Genomic DNA, 20,355 nt, shown 5'->3' on the forward strand with positions numbered 1-20,355 from the left:
CCTGGGACTCATCTGGATAGACTGGCTCTGGTTCCCACAAGGGGCTCACCTGATACTGGTGACTGTGGTCTTATTCTATGCCTCACCAGGACCTAGAGGTTCTGTTCCTGATCTGGGCCTGCATGGCCCTAGTGACTCTGGTCCTCACCCAGGCATCATTGGGACCTGGATACTCTATTCCACACCTGTGCCTCACTTTGACCAGGGACCTCTGTTCCCATTCTGGACCTCAAACAAAACTGGTTACTCTGGTTCCCCTCTGGGCCTCACCCTTACCTGGTGACTCTGGTCACCACTTGGGCTTCACTTGGGCCTGGTGATTCTGGTCCTTAGCAGGTCCGCACCTGGATCTGGTCGCCAGCTGGGCCTCACCTGGACTTGGTGAATCCTGTTGCCACCTGCGCCTCACCTGAACTTTGTGACTGTGGTCCCACCTGGACCTCACCCGGATCTGGTGGCTCTGGTTCCCATATGGGACTCTCCTGGACCTGATTCCTGTGGTCTCCATCTGGCCTCAACTGGAACACAATGACTCTGATCCATATTTGGGCCTCTCCTGGACCTGTTGACTCTGGTCCTTACCTGGACATCATTGGGACCTGGATACTCTCTTATATACCTGGGCCTTACCTGGAACTGGTGACTGTGGTCCCACCTGGGCCTCACCTGGATGAGGTGACTGGTTCCCACAGGGACCTCACCGGGACCTGGTGACTCAGGTCTTCATATTGACATCGTGGGATCTGGTTTCTCAGTTCCACGTTGGGGCCTCAGCTGGAGCTAGTGATTCTCGACCCCCTCTGGGCCTCACCCTGACGTGGTGACTCTGTTCTCCACGTGGATATCACCAGAACCGGGTAACTCTGCTCCCCCTCTGGGACTCATCCGGAGCTGGGGACACTGGTCCTCAACTGGGCCTCAACAGGACCTGGTGAATCTACTCCTCACTTAGGCCTCGTCTGGACCTTGTGACTCTTTTCCCACCTGGCATCAATGGGACATGGTTACTCTGTTCCCCACCTGGGCCTCAACTGGACATGATAACTTTCCTCCGCACTTTGGCCTCAACTGGTCCTGATGACTCTGGTCCCGCCACCTAGGCCTCAATCTGGACTTGATGACTGTGGTCCCCACCTGGGCTTCACCTGGATTAGGGGACTCCGATCCCCAAATTGGCCTCCCCTGGCCCTGTTGACCATGGTCCTCAACTGGGCAAATTTGGGACCCGGTGACTGTGTTCCACAACTGGACTTCACCTGGACCAGGTGACTCTGGTCCTCCTCTAGGTCTCACCGTGCCCTAGTGACTGTGAACCCCACTTTGGCCTGACTTGGACCTGCTGTCCCTGGTTGCCACCTGCGCCTGACCTCGAACTGTTGACTCTGGTTCTTTCAAGGGCCTCCACTATACCCGGTGATCCTGGTCCCCACCTGGGCCTCACCTGGACGTGGTGAGTCCTGTCACCACCGGGGACTCAGCTGGACCTGGTGACTCTCGTTCCCACATGAACCACACCTGGACCTGGTGACTGTGGTGTTCTTCTAGACTCACATTTACCTGGTGACTCCGGTCCCCACTAGGGTCTCACCTGGATCTGGTAACTCTCGCCTGCAGGTTGGCCTCACCTGGACCTCTTGAGTGGGGTTGCCACCTGGGCCTCACCCATACCTGGTGACTCAGGTCCCCACGTGGGCCTCTTGGACCTGGTGAATCTGGTCCTTAACTGGTCCTCTCCCAGACCCGGGGACTCTGGTCACCACCTGGGCCTCACCTGGACCTGGTGAATCTGGTCCCCGTCTGGACCTCACCCAGTCCTGCTGACTTTGTTCCCCGCCTGGACCTGATTGCTGTGGACGCTTTCTTGGCCTCACCTGGAACTGGTGACTCTGATCCTATTGTGCGTCTCCCAGATCTGGTGACTCTGGTCCTCACCTGGGCATCATTGATACCTGGTAACTCTGTTCCACACCTGAGCCTCACCGGGACATGATGACTCTGGAACCTCTCTGGGACTCACTCTGACCTGGTGACTCTGGTCCCCATCTGGATGTCACCTGGACCAGGTGATTCTGGTACCCCTCTAGGTCTCAAGGTGATCTGGTGACTCTGGTCCTCAACCGGGCCTCACGTGGACCTAGTGAATATACCCCATCTGGGCCTCATTTGGACCTGGTGACTCTGGTCACTCCCTGGGCATCATCGGGATATGATATCACGGCATGGCCTGCAGGTTGGCCTCACCTGGACCTGGTGAGTGGGGTTGTCCTCAACTGGGCAAAATTGGGACCCGGTGACTGTGTTCCACAAGTGGCCTCACCTGGACCAAGTGACTCTGGTCCCCCTCTGTGTGTCACCGTGCCCTAGTGATTGTGAACCCCACTTTGGCCTGACTTGGACATGCTGACCCTGGTTGTCACCTGCACCTGACCTCGAACTGTTGACTCTGGTTCTTTCAAGGGCCTCCCCTGGACCTGGTGATCCTGGTCCCCACCTGGGCCTCACCTGGACGTGGTGACTGTTGTCACCACCGGGGACTCACCGGGACCTGCTTACTGTGTTCCACACCTGGGCCTCAAGTAGACCTGTTGACCAAGGTCCCCAAGCCAGACTCACATGGACATGTTGCCTCTGATCCCCACCGGGGCCTCACGAATACCTGGTAACTCTAGTCCTCACCTGGGCCTCATCTGGACCTAGTGACTCTGGTCCCCACCTGGACTTCACCTGGATCTGTGACTCTGGTCCACCCCAGGACCTCTCCTGGACCTGGTGACTCCTTTGCAACATGGACCTCATGTGGATCTGTTGACTCTGGTCCTCAGTTTGGCCTCACCTCGACCTGGTTTCTCTCGTCCCCACCTGAACCTAACTCAGAACTGCTGAATCTTGCCCCAACCTAGGCCGCATCCAGACCTGGTGACTCTTGTCCCCACCTTTGCCTCAATTCCACATGATGAATCTGGTCCTCACGTGGGCCTCACATGGACCTGGCACTCAGCTGGACCTGGGACTTAGCTGGATAGAGTGGCTCTAGTTCCCACAAGGGGTCACCTGATACTGGTGACTGTGGTTTTATTCTATGCCTCATCAGGACCTAGTGATTCTGTTACCCATCTGGGCCTGCATGGCCCTAGTGACTCTGGTCCTCACCCAGGCACCATTGCGACCTGGATACTCTATTCCACATTTGGGCCTCACTTTGACCAGGGACCTCTGGTCCCATTCTGGGCCTCAAACTAAACTGGTTACTCTGGTTCCCCTCTGGGCCTCACCCTTACCTGGTGACTCTGGTCACCCCTTGGGCTTCATTTGTGCCTGGTGAATCTGGTCCTTAGGTGGTCCACACCTGGATCTGGTGTCTGGTAGCCACCTGGGCCTCTCCTGGACTTGGTGAATCCTGTTGCCAGCTGCGCCTCACCTGGACCTTGTGACTGTGGTCCCACCTGGACCTCACCTGATCTGGTGGCTCAGGTTCCCATATGGGGCTCTCCTGGCCCTGGTTCCTGTTGTCTCCATCTGGCCTCACCTGAAACACAATGACTCTGATCCATATTTGTGCCTCTCCTGCACCTGTTGACTCTGGTCCTTACCTGGGCATCATTGGACCTGGATACTCTCTTATATACCTGGGCCTCACGAGGACCTGGTGACTGTGGTCCCACCTTGGCCTCACCTGGATGAGTTGACTGGTTCCCACAGGGACCTCACCTGGTCCTGGTGACTCAGGTCCTCATATGGGCATCATGGGACCTGGTTTCTCAGTTCCACATAGGAGTCTCACCTGGACCTAGTGATTCACCTTCCCCTCTGGGCCTCACCCGGACGTGTTGACTCTGTTCCCCAGCTGAATATCACCAGAACCGGCTGACTCTGGTCCCCTTCTGAGACTCACCCGGAGCCGTGGACACTGGTTCTCAATTAGGCTTCAACAAGACCTGATGAATCTACTCTTCACTTAGGCCTCTTCTGGACCTTGTGACTCTTTTCCCACCTGGCATCAATGGGACATTGTTACTCTGTTCCTCACCTGGGCCTCACCTGGACATGATAACTTTGCTCCATTCTTTGGCCTCAACTGGTCCTGATGACTCTCGTCCCCCTACCTAGGCCTCAATCAGGACCTGGTGACTGTGGTCCCCACCTGGGTCTCCCCTGGACCTGGTGACTCTCGTTCCCACATGAACCACACCTGGACTTGGTGACTGTGGTGTTCTTGTAGACTCACATTTCCCTGGTGACTCAGGTCCCAACTAGGGCCTCATCTGGATCTGGTGATCCTGGGATGCAGGTGGCCTCACCTGGACTTGGTGAGTGGGGTTGACACCTGGGCGTCACCCATACCTGGTGCCTCAGGTCCCCACGTGGGCCTCTTGGACCTGGTGAATCTGGTCCTTACCTGGCCTCTCCCAGACCCAGGGACTCTGGTCACCACCTGGGCCTCACCTGGACCTGGTGATTCTGGTCCCCATCTGGGCCTCCCCCAGTCCTGGTGACTTTGTTTCCCACCTGGACCTGATTGCTGTGGACTCTTTCTTGGCCTCACCTGGAACTGGTGACTCTGATCCTAACTGGGACTCACCCAGATCTGGTGACTCTGGTCCTCACCTGTGGACCATCATGACCTGGATACTCTGTTCCACACCTGAGCCTCACCTGGACATGATGACTCTGGATCCCCTCTGGGCCTCACCCTGACATGGTGACACTAGTCTCTATCTGGATGTCACCTAGACCAGGTGAATCTGGTACCCCTCTAGGCCTCAACTAGACCTTGTGACTCTTGTCCTCAACTGGGCCTCACCGGAACCTAGTGATTAGCTCCCCACCTGGGCCTCATCTGGAACTGGTGACTCTGGTTCTACCTGGGCATCATTGAGACATGGTTACTCTATTCCCCACTGGGACTGACCTCATACTGGTATCTCTGGTCTGACTTTGGCCTATTCTGTTCCAGGTGACTCTGGCTCCACCTGGGCCTCACCTGTAACTAGTGACTCTGATGCTAAGCATGGCCTCACCTGACCTGGTGACTGTGGTTCCCATCGGGACCTCACCTGGACCTCATGTCTCTGGTCCCACCTGGGCCTCACCAGGACCTGGTGTCTTTGGTACCCACCTGGGTAGCATCAGGATATGGTTACACTGTTCACTAACAGTGACCCAAACGGACCTATTAGCTCTGGTCTACACCTGGGCCACACCTGGACATGGTGACACTGGTTCACACCTGGGCCTCACCTGGACATGGTGAGTCGGATCCCCATCTGGTCCTCACCTGTAACTGGTGATTCTCGTTCCCACATGGACATCATGTGGACCTGGTGGATGCAGTGTTTATAGCTTCTCATGTACCTCATCACTCTGGTCCCGATCAGGGCCTCACCGGGACCTGGTGAGTGTGGTTGCCACCGGCAACTCACCTGGACCTGGTGATTCTGGTCTGCACCTGAGACGACCCTAGATATGGTGAATGTGGTCCCCACCTGGGATTCACCTGGATTTCGGGACTCCGGTCCCCATCTGGGCCTCACCTGGCCCTGTTGACCATGGTCCTCAACTGGGCAAAATTGGGACCCGGTGACTGTGTTCCACAACTGGACCTCACCTGGACCAGGTGACTCTGGTCCCCCTCTGGGTCTCACCGTGCCCTAGTGACTGTTATCCCCACTTTGGCCTGCCTTGGACCTGCTGACCCTGGATGCCACCTGCGCCTGACCTCGAACTGTTGACTCTGGTACTTTCAAGGGCCTCCCCTGGACCTGGTGAATCTGTTCCCCATCTGGGCCTCACCCAGTCCAGGTGACTTTGATCCCCTCATGGACCTGTTTGTTATGGACCCTTTCTTTGCCTCATCTGGAACTGGTGACTCTGATCCTATCTGCGCTTCTCCCAGTTCTGGTGACTCTGGTCCTCACCTGGGTTCATTGGTATCTGGTGACTCTGTTCCTCACCTGAGCCTCACCTGGACATGATGACTCTGGAACCTCTCTGGGTCTCTCCCTTACCTGGTGACTCTGGTCCCCATCTGCATGTCACCTGGACAAGGTGATTCTGGTACCCCTCTTGGCATCAACTAAATCTGGTGTCTCTGGTCCTCAACTGGGCCTCACCTGGACCTAGTGAATTTGCTCCATCTGGGCCTCATTTGGACCTGGTGTCTCTGGTCCCTACCTGGGCATCATAGGGACGTGGTTCCACTGCATGATCTGCAGGTTGTCCTCACCTGGACCTGGTAACTCTGTTCCTTACCTGGGCATCATCGGGACATGGTTCCTCTGTATGGCCTGCAGGTTGGCCTCACCTGGACCTGGTGAGTGGGGCGGCAAAGTGGGCCTCACACATGCATTGTGACACAGGTCCCCACGTGGGTCTCACTTGGACCTGCTGACCCTGGTTGCCACCTGCGCTTGACTTCGACCTGTTGACTCTGGTTCTTTCTTTTTTCTTTTTTTTTTAATTTATTTTTTATTATTGGTGTTCTATTTACTAACATACAGAATAACCCCCAGTGCCCGTCACACATTCACTCCCAACCCCGCCCTCCTCCCCTTCTACCACCCCTAGTTCGTTTCCCAGAGTTAGCAGTCTTTACGTTCTGTCTCCCTTTCTGATATTTCCCACACATTTCTTCCCCCTTCCCTTATATTCCCTTTCACTATTATTTATATTCCCCAAATGAATGAGAACATATAATGTTTGTCTTTCTCCGACTGGCTTACTTCACTCAGCATAATACCCTCCAGTACCATCCACGTTGAAGCAAATGGTGGGTATTTGTCATTTCTGATAGCTGAGTAATATTCCATTGTATACATAAACCACATCTTCTTTATCCATTCATCTTTCGTTGGACACCGAGGCTCCTTCCACAGTTTGGCTATCGTGGCCATTGCTGCTATAATCATTGGGGTGCAGGTGTCCCGGCGTTTCATTGCATTTGTCTCTTTGGGGAAAATCCCCAACAGTGCAATTGCTGGGTCGTAGGGCAGGTATATTTTTAACTGTTTGAGGAACCTCCACACAGTTTTCCAGAGTGGCTGCACCAGTTCACATTCCCACCAACAGTGTATGAGGATTCCCTTTTCTCCGCATCCTCTCCAACATTGGTTGTTTCCTGTCTTGTTAATTTTCCCCATTCTCACTGGTGTGAGGTGGTATCTCATTGTGGTTTTGATTTGTATTTCCCTGATGGCAAGTGATGCAGAGCATTTTCTCATGTGCATGTTGGCCATGTCTATGTCTTCCTCTGTGAGATTTCTGTTCATGTCTTTTGCCCATTTCATGATTGGATTGTTTGTTTCTTTGGTGTTGAGTTTGATAAGTTCTTTATAGATCTTGGAAACTAGTCCTTTATCTGATATGTCATTTGCAAATATCGTCTCCCATTCTGTAGGTTGTCTTTGAGTTTTGTTGACTGTATCCTTTGCTGTGCAAAAGCTTCTTATCTTGATGAAGTCCCAATAGTTCATTTTTGCTTTTGTTTCTTTTGCCTTCGTGGATGTATCTTGCAAGAAGTTACTATGGCCGAGTTCAAAAAGGGTGTTGCCTGTGTTCTTCTCTAGGATTTTGATGGAATCTTGTCTCACATTTAGATCTTTCATCCATTTTGAGTTTATCTTTGTGTATGGTGAAAGAGAGTGGTCTAGTTTCATTCTTCTGCATGTGGATGTCCAATTTTCCCAGCACCATTTATTGAAGAGACTGTCTTTTTTCCACTGGATAGTCTTTCCTCCTTTATCGAATATTAGTTGCCCATAAAGTTCAGGGTCCACTTCTGGATTCTCTATTCTGTTTCACTGATCTATGTGTCTGTTTTTGTGCCAGAAGACTCTAGTTCTTTCAAGGGCCTCCCCTGGACCTGGTGATCCTGGTCCCCACCTGGGACTCACCTGGACGTGGTGAATCTTGTCACCACCGGGGACTCACCTGGACCTGATTACTGTGTTCCACACCCGGGCCTCATGTAGACCTGTTGACCATGGTCCCCAAGCCGGCCTCACATGGACCTGTTGCCTCTGATCCCCACCGGGGCCTCACGTGTACCTGGTAATTCTGGTACTCACCTGGACCTCATCTGGACCTAGTGACTCTGGTCCCCACCTGGGCTTCACCTGAATCTGGTGACTCTGGTCCCCACTTGGACTCACCTGGATCTGGTGGCTCTGATTCCCACCTGGACTTAACCAGGATCTGGTGACTCTGTTCCCCACCTGGACCTCTCCTGGACCTGGTGACTCTCTTTCCAACATGGACCTCACCTGGATCTGGTGACTCTGGTCCTCAGTTTGGCCTCACCTCAACCTGGTGTCTCTCGTCCCCACTTAGACCTAACTCAGAACTGCTGAATATTGCCCCACCTAGGCCGCACCCAGACCTGGTGACACTTGTCCCGAGCTATGCCTGAATTCGACCTGATGAATCTGGTCCTAACGTGGCCCTCACATGGACCTGGGACTCAGCTGCATAGAGTCGCTCTGGTTACCACCAGTGGCTCACCTGATACTGCTGACTGTGGTCTTATTCTATGCCTCACCAGGACCTAGTGATTCTGTTCCTCATCTGGGCCTGCATGGCCCTAGTGACTCTGGTCTTCACCCAGGTATCATGGGACCTGGATACTCTATTCCACGCCTGGGCCTCCCTCTGACCAGGGACCTCTGGTCCCCTTCTGGGCCTCAAACTGAACTGGTTACTCTAGTTCCCCCTCTGGGCCACACCCTTTCCTGGTGACTCTGGTCACCCCTTGGGCTTCACTGGGCGTGGTGAATCTGGTCCTTACCTGGTCCTCTCCCAGACCTGGGGACTCTGGTCAACACCTGGGCCTCACCTGGACATGATGACTCTGGATCCACTCTGGACCTCACCCTGACCTGGTGACTCTGGTCCCCATCTGGATGTCACCTGGACCAGGTGATTCTGGTACCCCTCTAGGCCTCAACCAGATCTGGAGACTCTGGTCCTCAACTGGGCCTCACCTGGACCTAGTGAATATGCTCCATCTGGGCCTCATTGGACCTGGTGACTCTGGTCACTACCTGGGCAACATCGGGACATGATTCCACTGCATGGCAGGCAGGTTGGACTCACCTAGACCTGGTAACTCTGGACCCTGCCTGGGCATCATCGGGACACGGTTCTTCTGCATGGCCTGCACGTATGCCTCACCTGGCCCTGGTGAGTGAGTTTGCCACCTGGGCCTCACCCATACCTGGTGACACAGGTCCCGACGTGGGCCTCACTTAGACCTGGTGAATCTTGTCCATACCTGGTCCTCACCGGAACTGGTAACTCTGGTCACCACTTGGGAATCACCTGGACCAGTGAATCTGGTACCCATCTGGGCCTCAACCAGTCCTGGTGACTTTGTTCCCCACCTGGACCTCATTGCTGTGGACTCTTTCTTGGCCTCACCTGGAACTGGTGACTCTGATCCTATCTGCCCGTCATCCAGATCTGGTGACTCTGGTCCTCACCGGGGCATCATTGGTACCTGGTTACTCTGTTCCACACCTGAGCCTCACCTGGACATGATGACTCTGGAACCTCTCTGGGACTCACTCTGACCTGGAGACTCTGGTTCCCATCTCGATATCACCTGGACCAGGTGATACTGGTACCCCTCTAGGCCTCAACCATATCTGGTTACTCTTGTCCTCAAATGGGCCTCACCTGGACCTAGTGAATATGCTCCATCTGGGTCTCATTTGGACTTGGTGATTCTGGTCCCTACCTGGGCATCATCGGGACATGGTTCCACTCATAGCCTGCAGGTTGGCCTCACCTGGACCTGGTAAATCTAGTCCCTACCTGGGCAACATCGGGACATGCTTCCTCTGCATGGCCTGTAGGTTGGTCTCACCTGGACCTGGGGAGTGGGGTTGCCACCTGGGCCTCACACATGCATAGTGACATAGGTCCCCACGTTGGCCTCACTTGGACCTGGTGAATCTTGTCCTTTCCTTGTCCTCACCCAGAACTGGTAACTCTGGTCACAACCTGGGAATCACGTGGACCTGGTGAATCTGTTCCCCATCTGGGCCTCACCCATTCCTGCTGACTTTGTTCCCCACCTGGATCTGATTGCTGTGGACTCCTTCTTGGCCTCACCTGGAACTGATGACTGTGATCCTAACTGGGCTTCACCCAGATCTGGTGACTCTGGTCCTTACCTGTGGACCATTATGACCTGGATACTCTGTTCCACACCTGAGCCTCACCTGGACATGATGACTCTGGATCTACTCTGGGACTCACCCTGATATGGTGACTCTGGTCCCCATCTGGATGTCACCTAGACCAGGTGAATCTGGTACTCCTCGAGGCCTCAACTATACCTGGTGACTCTGGTCCTCAACTGGGCCTCACCGGGACCTAGTGAATATGCTCCCCACCTGCGCTTCATCTCGACCTGGTGACTCAGGTTCTTCCTGGGCATCATCGGGATATGGTTACTCTATTCCCCACTGGGACTGAACTGATCCTAGTAACTCTGGTCCTGACTTTGGCGTCTTCTGTACCAGGTGACTCTGAATCCACATGGGCCTCACCTGTAACTGGTGACTCTCATCCTAAGCATGGCCTCACCTGACCTGGTGACTGTGGTTGCCATCGAGAAATAAACTGGACCTCGTTTCTCCGGTCCCACCTGGGCCTCACCTGGACCTGCTGTCTCTGGAACCCCCCTGGGTAGCATCAGCATATGGTTACACTGTTCACTAACAGTGACCCAGCCGGACCTATTAACTCTGGTCTTCACCTGGGGCACACCTGGACAAGGTGACACTGGTTCCCACCTGGGTCTCACCTGGACATGGTGAGTCGGATCCCCACCTGGTCCTCACCTGTAACTGGTGATTCTCGTTCCCACATGGTCATCATGTGGACCTGGTGGCTGCAGTATTTCTACCTTCTCATGTACTTCGTGACTCTGGTCCCCACCAGGACCTCACCGGGTCCTGGTGAGTGTGGTTGCCACCTGCACCTCACCTGGACCTGGTGATTCTGGTCTGCACCTGAGACTACCCTGGATCTGGTGACTGTGGTCCCCACCTGGGCTTCACCTGGATTTGGGGACTCAGTCCCCATCTGGGCCTCACCTGTCCCTGTTGACAATGGTCCTCAACTGGGTAAATTGGGACCCGGTGAATTTGTTCCAAAACTGGACGTCACCTGACCAGGTGATTCTGGTCCCCCTCTGGTTCTCACCGTGTCCTAGTGACTGTGAACCCCACTTTGGCCTGACTAGGACCTGCTGACCCTGATTGCCACCTGAGCCTGACCTCAAACTGTAGACTCTGGTTTTTCAAAGACCTCCCCTCGACCTGGTCATCCTGGTCCCCACCTGGGTCTCACTTGGACGTGGTGACACTTGTCACCATCGGGGACTCTCCTAGACCTGCTTACTGTGTTCCACACCTGGGCCTCAAGTAGACCTGTTGACCATGTTCCCCAGGACGGCCTCACATGGACCTGTTGCCACTGCTCCCCACCGGGACCTCACTTGTACCTGGTATCTCTGGTCCCCACTTTGACCTCATCTGGACTTAGTGACTCTGGTCCCCACCTGGGCTTCACCTGGATCTGGTGACTCTGGTCCCCACCTGGACCTCTCCTGGACCTGGTGACTCTCTTTCCAACATGGACTTCACCTGGATCTGGTGACTCTGGTCCTCAGGTTGGACTCACCTGTTCCTGGTGTCTCTCTTCCCCACTTTGACCTAACTCAGAACTGTTGAATCTTGCCCCACCTAGGCCGCACCCAGACCAGGTGACTCTTGTCCACAGGTATGTCTAAATTCGACTTGATGAATCTGGTCCTCACGTGGGCCTCACATCACCTGGGACTCATCTGGATAGACAGGCTCTGGTTCCGACAAGGGGCTCACCTGATATTGGTGACTGTGGTCTTATTCTATGCCTCAACAGGACCAAGAGGTTCTGTTCCTGATCTGGGCCGGCATGGCCCTAGTGACTCTGTTCCTCACCCAGGCATCATTGGGACCTGGATACTCTATTCCACACCTGGGCCTCACTTTGACCAGGGTCCTCTGGTCGCATTCTGGGCCTCAAACTAAACTGGTTACTCTGGTTCCCCTCTAGGCCTCACCCTTACCTGGTGACTCTGGTCACCCCTTGGGCTTGACGTGGGCCTGGTGAATCTGGTCCTTAGCTGGTCCTCACCTGGATCTGGTCGCCAGCTAGGCCTCACCTGGACTTGGTGGATCCTGTTGCCACCTGCGCCTCACCTGAACCTTGTGACTGTGGTCCCACCTGGACCTCACCTGGATCTGGTGGGTCTGGTTCCCATATGGGACTCTCCTGGACTGGTTTCTGTGGGCTCCATCTGGCCTCACCTGGAACACAATGACTCGGATCCATATTTGGGACACTCCTGGACCTGTTGACTCTGGTCCTTATCTGGGCATCATTGGTACCTAGATACTCTCATATACCTGGGCCTCACCTGGACCTGGTGACTGTGGTCCCACCTGGGCCTCGGCTGGATGAAGTGACTGGTTCCCACAGGGATCTCACCGGGACCTGGTGACTCAGGTCTTCATATGGACATCATGGGACCTGATTTCTCAGTTCCACATTGGGGCTTCACCTGGAGCTAGTGATTCTCGTCCCCCTCTGGGCCTCACCCTGACATGGTGACTCTGGTCCCCACTCGGATATCACCAGGACCGGGTCACTCTGGTCCCCCTCCGGGACTCACCCGGAGCTGGGGACACTGGTCCTCAACTGGGCCTCAACAGGACCTGGTGAATCTACTCCTCCCTTAGGCCTCGTCTGGACCTTGTGACTCTTTTCCCACCTGGCATCAATGGGACATGGTTACTCTGTTCCCCACCTGGGCCTCACCTGGACATGATAACTTTGCTCCACAATTTGGCCTCAAATGTTCCTCATGACTCTGGTCCCTCCACCTAGGCCTCAATCTGGACCTGGTGACTATGGTCCCCACCTGGGTCTCACCTGGACCTGGTGACTCTCGTTCACACATGTACCACACCTGGACCTGGTGACTGAGGTGTTCTTGTAGACTCACATTTACCTGGTGACTCCGGTACCCACTAGGGCCTCACCTGGATCTGGTGACTCTGGCCTGCATGTTGACCTCACCTGGACCTGTTGAGTAGCTTTTGCCACCAGGGCCTCACCCATACCTGGTAACTCAGGTCCCCACGTGAGCCTCTTGGACCTGGTGAATCTGGACCTTACCTGGTCCTCTCCCAGACCCGGGGACTCTATACCCACCTGGGCCTCACCTGGACCTGGTGAATCTGGTCCCCATCTGGGTCTCACCCAGGTCTGGTGACTTTGTTCCCCACCTGGACCTGATTGCCGTGAACTCTTTATTGGCCTCACCTGTAACTGGTGACTCTGATCCTATCTACTCCTCACCGAGATCTGGTGAATCTGGTCCTCACTTGGGCATCATTGGTACCTGGTGACTCTCTTCCACACCTGAGCCTCACCTGGACCCGATGACTCTGGAACCTCTCTGGGCCTACCCCTGACCTGGTGACTGTCGTCCCCATCTGGATATCACCTGGACCAGGTGATTCTGGTACCCTTCTAAGACTCAAGCAGATATGGTGAAACTGGTCCTCAACTGGGCCTCACCTGGACCTAGTGAATATGCTGCATCTGGGCCTTATTTGGACCTGGTGAATCTGGTCCCTACCTGGGCATCATCGGGACATGGTTCCACTGCATGGCCTGCAGATTGGCCTCAAATGGACCTGGTAAATCTGGTCCCTACCTGAGCATCACCGGGACATGGTTCCTCTGCATGGCCTGTAGGTTGGCCTCACCTGGACCTGGTGAGTGGGGTTGCCACCTGGGCCTCCCCCATACCTTGTGACTAGGGCCCCACGTGGGCCTCCCTTTGACCTGGTGAATCTGGTCCTTACCAGGTCCTCACTCGGAACTAGTAAGTCTGGTCACAACATGGGAATCATCTGGACCTGGTGAATCTGGTCCCCATTGGGCCTCACCCAGTCCTGGTGACTTTGTTCTCCACCTGGAACTGATTGCTGTGGACTCCTTTGGGCCTCACCTGGAACGGGTGACTCTGATCCTAACTGGGCCTCACCCAGATCTGGTGACTCTGGTCCTCACCTGTGGACCATTATGACCTGGATACTCTTTTCCACACCTGAGACTCACCTGGAGATGATGACGCTGGATCCCCTCTGGGCCTCAGCCTGACATGGTGACTCTGGTCCCCATCTGGATATCACCAGAATCGGGTGACTCTGTTCCCCCTCTGGGACTCACCCGGACCTGGGACACTGGTCCTCAACTGGGCACAACTGGACCTGGTGAATCTACTCCTCACTTAGGTCTGGACTGGACCTTGTGACTCTTTTCCCACCTGGCATCAATGGGACATGGTTACTCTGTTCACACTGGGCCTCACCTGGACATGATAACTTTGCTCCACACTTTGGCCTCAGCTGATCCTGATGACTCTGATCCCCCCACCTAGGCCTCAAACTGAACCTGGTGACTGTGGTCCCCACCTGGGTCACACCTGGACCTGGTGACTGTGGTCCCCACCTGGGTCTCACCTGGACCTGGTGACTCTCGTTCACACATGAACCACACCTGGACCTGGTGACTGTAGTGTTCTGATAGACTCATATTTACCTGGTGACTCTGGTCCCACTTGGGCCTCACCTGGATCTGGTGACTCTGGCATGCAGGCTGGCCTCACCTGGACCTGGTGAGTGGGGTTGCCACCTGGGCCTCACCCATACCTGGTGACTCAGGTGTCCACGTGGGCCTCTTCTACCTGGTGAAATTGGTACTTACGTGGTCCTCTCCCAGACTCAGAGACTCTGGTCACCACCTGGGCCTCACCTGGACCTGTTGAATCTGGTCCCCATCCAGGCCTCACCCAGTCCTGGTGACTTAGTTCCCACCCTGGACATGATTGCTGTGGACTCTTTCTTGGCCTCACCTGGAACTGGAGACTCTGATCCTATTTTCGCGTCACCCAGACCTGGTTTCTCTGATCCCCCCCTTGGCATCATTGGTACCTGGTGACTCTGTTACACACCTGAGCCTCACCTGGATATGATGACTCTGGAACCTCTCTGTGCCTCACCCTGACCTGGTAACTCTGGTCCCTACCTGGATGTCACCTGGACCAGGTGATTCTGGTACCGCTCTAGGCCTCAACCAGATCTGGGGACTCTGGTCCTCAACTGGGCCTCACCTGGACCTAGTGAATATGCTCCATTTGGGCCTCATTTGGACCTGGCGACTCTGGTAACTCCCTGCGCATCATCGGGACATGGTTCCACAGCATGGCTTGCAGGTTCGCCTCACCTGGACCTGGTAACTCTGGACCCTACCTGGGCATCATCGGGTCACGGTTCCTCAGCATGGCCTGCAGGTTGCCCTCACCTTGAACTGGTGAGAGGGGTTGCCACCTGGGCCTCACCCATACCTGGTGACTCAGGTGCCCACGTGGGCCTCTTGGACCTGGTGAATCTGATCCTTACCTGGTCCTATCCCAGACCCAGGGACTCTGGTCACCACCTGGGCCTCACCTGGACCTGGTGAATCTGGTCCCCATCTGGGCCTCACCCAGTCCTGGTGACTTTGTTCCCCACCTGGACCTGATTGATGTGGACTCTTTCTTGGCCTCACCTGGAACTGGTGACTCTGATCCTATCTGCGCGTCACCCAGATCTGGTGACTCTGGTCCTCACCTGTGGACCATTATGACCTGGATACTCTGTTCCACACCTGAGCCTCACCTGGACATGATGACTCTGGATCCCCTCTGGCCCTCACCCTGACATGGTGACACTGGTCTCTATCTGGATATCACCTAGACCAGGTGAATCTGGTATCCCTCTAGGCCTCAAGTTGACCTTGTGACACTTGTCCTCAACTGGGCCTCACCGGGACCTAGTGATTAGCTCCCCTCCTGGGCCTCATCTGGAACTGATGACCCTGGTTCTACCTGGGCATCATCGGGACATGGTTACTCTATTCCCTATTGGGACTGACCTCATACTGGTATCTCTGGTCTGACTTTGGCCTCTTCTGTTCCAGTTGACTCTGGCTCCACCTGGGCCTCACCTGTAACTGGTGACTCTGATGCTATGCATGGCCTCACCTGACCTTGTGACTGTGGTTCCCATCGGGACCTCCCCTGGACCTCATGTCTCTGGTCCCACCTGGCCCTCACCAGGACCTGGTGTCTGTGGTACCCACCTGGGTAGCATCAGGATATGGTTACACTGTTCACTAACAGTGACCCAGCCGGACCTATTAACTCTGGTCTTCACCTGGGCCACACCTGGACATGGTGACACTGGTTCACACCTGGGCCTCACCTGGACATGGTGAGTCGGATCCCCATCTAGTCCTCACCTGTAACTGGTGATTCTCGTTCCCACATGGACATCATGTGGACCTGGTGGATGCAGTGTTTATAGTTTCTCATGTACCTCGTCACTCTGGTCCCCACCAGGGCCTCACCGGGACCTGGTGAGTGTGGTTGCCACCGGCAACTCACCTGGACCTGGTGATTCTGGTCTGCACCTGAGACTACCCTGGATCTGGTGAATGTGGTACCCACCTGGTCTTCACCTGGATTTGGGGACTCCAGTCCCCATCGCGGCCTCACCTACCCTGTTGACCATGGTCCTCAACTGGGCAAAATTGGGAACCGGTTACGGTGTTCCACAACTGGACCTCACCTGGACCAGGTGACTCTGGTCCCCCTCTCGGTCTCACCGTGTCCTAGTGACTGTGAACCCCACTTTGGCCTGCCTTGGACCTGCTGACCCTGGATGCCAATGCGTCTGACCTCGAACTGTTGACTCTGGTTCTTTCAAGGGACTCCCCTGGATCTGGTGATCCTGGTCCGCACCTGAGCCTCAACTGGACGTGGTGACTCTTGTCACCACCTGGGACTCACCTGGACCTGGTTACTGTGTTCCACACTTGGGCCTCAAGTAGACCTGTTGACCATGGTCCCCAAGCCGGCCTCACATGGACCTGTTGCCTCTGATCCCTACCGGGGCCTCAAGTGTACCTGGGAACTCTGGGCCTCACCTGGGCCTCATCTGTACCTAGTGACTCTGGTCCCCACCTGGGCTTCACCTGGATCTGGTGACTCTGGTCCCCACGTGGACTTCACCGGGATCTGGTGACTCTGGTCCCCACCTGGACCTCTCCTGGCCCTGGTGACTCTCTTTCCAACATGGACCTCACCTGGATCTGGTGACTCTGGTCCTCAGTTTGGCCTCACCTGAACCTGGTGTCTCTCGTCCACACTTTGACCTAACTCAGAACTGCTGAATCTTGCCCCACCTAGGCCGCACCCATACCTGGTGACTCTTTTCCCCAGCTACACCTCAATTCGACCTGATGAATCTGGTCCTCACGTGGGCCTCACATGGACCTGGGACTCAGCTGCATAGAGTGGCTCTGGTTCCAACAAGGGGCTCACCTGATACTGGTGACTGTGGTCTTATTCTATGCCTCACCAGGACCTAGTGATTCTGTTCCCCATCTGGACCTGCATGGCCCTAGTAACTCTGGTCCTCACCCAGGCATCATTGGGACCTGGATACTCTATTCCACACCTGGGCCTCACTCTGACCAGGGAACTCTGGTCGCATTCTGGGCCTCAAATTAAACTGGTTACTCTGGTCCCCCTCTGGGCCTCACCCTTACCTGGTGACTCTGGACACCCCTTGGGCTTCGTTGGTGCCTGGGGAATCTGGTCCTTAGTTTGTCCTCACTTAGATATGGTGACTGGTCGCCATCTGGGCCTCACCTAGACTTGGTGAATCCTGTTGCCAACTGCGTCTCACCTGGACCTTGTGACAGTGGTCCAACCTGGACTTCACCTGGATCTGGTTGCTCTGGTTCCCATATGGGACTCTCCTGGACCTGGTTCCTGTGGTCTCCATCAGGCCTCACCTGGAACACAATGACTCTGATGCATATTTGTGCCTCTCCTGGACCTGTTGACACTGGTCCTTACCTGGGCATCATTGGGGCCTGGATACTCTCTTATATACCTGGTCCTCACCTGGACCTGGTGACTGTGGTCCCACCTGGACCTCACCGGGACGAGGTGACTGGTTCCCACAAAGACCTCCCCTGGACCTCGTGACTCAGGTCCTCATATGGGCATCATGGGACCTGGTTTCTCAGTTCCACATCGGGGCCTCAAGTGGACCTAGTGATTCTGGTCCCCCTCTGGGCCTGACCCTGACGTGGTGACTCTGGTCCCAACCTGGATATCACCAGAACCTGGTGACTGTGGTCCCCCTCTGGGACACACCCGGAGATGGGGCACTGGTCCTCAACTGGGGCTCAAAAGGACCTGGTGAATCATTAGGCCTCGTGCAGTCCTTGTGTCTCTTTTCCCACCTGACATCAATGGGAAATGGTTACTCTGTTCCCCACCTGGGCCTCACCTCCACATGATAACTTTGCTCCACACTTTGGCCTCAACTGGTCCTGATGACTCTGTTCCCCCCACCTAGGCCTCAGTCTGGACCTGCTGACTGTGGTGCCCACCTGTGTCTCACCTGTACCTGGTGATTCTCGTTCCCACATGAACCACACCTGGACCTGGTGACTGTGGTGTTCTTGTAGACTCACATTTACCTGGTGACACTGGTCCCCACTAGAGCCTCACCTGGATCTGGTCACTCTGGCCTCCCGGTTGGCCTCACCTTGACCTGGTGAGAGGGGTTGCCACCTGGGCCTCACACAAAGCTGGTGACTCAATTCCCCTCGTGGGCCTCTTGGACCCGGTGAATCTGGTCCTTACCTGGTCCTGTCCCAGACCCGGGAACTCTGGTCACCACCTGGGCCTCACCTGGACCTGGTGAATCTGGTCCCCATCTGGGCTTCACCCAGTCCTGGTGACTTTGTTCCCCACCTGGACCTGATTGCTGTGGACTCTTTCTTGGCCTCACCTGGAACTGGTGACTCTGATCCTATCTGCGCGTCACCCAGATCTGGTGACTCTGGGCCTCACCTGGGCATCATTGGTACCTGGTGACTCTGTTCCAAGCCTGAGCCTAACCTGGACATGATGACTCTGGAACCACTCTGGGCCTCTCCCTGACCTGATGCCTCTGTTCCCCATCTGGATGTCACCTGTACGAGGTGATTCTGGTACCCCTCTAAGCCTCAACCAGATCTGGTGACAGTGGTCCTCAACTGGGCCTCACTGGACCTAGTGAATATGCTCCATCTGGGCCTCATTTGGACCTGGTGACTCTGGTGCTTACCTGGGCATCATTGGGACATGGTTCCACTGCATGGCCTGCAAGTTGGCCTCACCTGGACCTGGTAACTCTGTTCCCTACCTGGGCATCATCGGGACATGGTTCCTCTGCATGGCCTGCAGGTTGGCCTCAGCTGGACCTGGGGAGTTGGGTTGCCACCTGGGTCTCACCCATGCTTGGTGACACAGGTCCCCACGTGGGCCTCACTTGGACCTGGTGAATCTGGTCCTTACCTGGTCTTCACCTGGAACTGGTAACTCTGGTCACCACCTGGGAATCACCTGGACCTGGTGAATCTGGTCCCCATCTCGGCCTCACCCAGTCTTGGTGACTTTGTATCCAACTGGACCTGATTGCTGTGGACTCCTTCTTGGCCTCACCTGGAACTGCTGACTCTGATCGTAACTGGACCTCAACCAGATCTGGTGATTCTGGTCATCACCTGTGGACCAATACGACCTGGATACTCTGTTCCACACCTGAGCCTCACCTGGACAGAATGACTCTGTACCCCTCTGGGCCTCACCCTGACATGGTTACTCTGGTCCCCATCTGGATGTTACCTAGACCAGGTGAAATTTGTACCCCTCTAGGCCTCAACTAGACCTGGTGACTCTGGCCCTCAACTGGGCCTCACCGGGACCTAGTGAATATGCTCCCCAAGTGCGCCTCATCTGGACCTGGTGACTCTGGTTCTACCTGGGCATCATCGGGACATGGTTACTATATTCCCCACTGGGAGTGACCTGATCCGGGTAACTCTGGTCCTGACTTTGGCCTCTTCTGTACCAGGTGACTCTGGCTCCACCTGGGCCTCACCTGTAACTGGTGACTCTGATCCTAAGCATGGCCTCACCTGACCTGGTGACTGTGGTTCCCATGGGACCTCACCTGGAACTCATGTCTCTGGTCCCACCTGGGCCTCACCAGGACCTGGTGTCTCTGGTACCCACCTGGGTAGCATCAGGATATGGTTACACTGTTCACTATCAGTGTCCCAGCCGGACCTATTAACTCTGGTCTTCACCTGGACATGGTGACACTGGTTCCCACCTGGGTCTCACATGGACAT

This window comes from Canis aureus, chromosome 29 (genome assembly GCF_053574225.1).
Source record: "Canis aureus isolate CA01 chromosome 29, VMU_Caureus_v.1.0, whole genome shotgun sequence".
Classification (NCBI taxonomy): domain Eukaryota; kingdom Metazoa; phylum Chordata; class Mammalia; order Carnivora; family Canidae; genus Canis; species Canis aureus.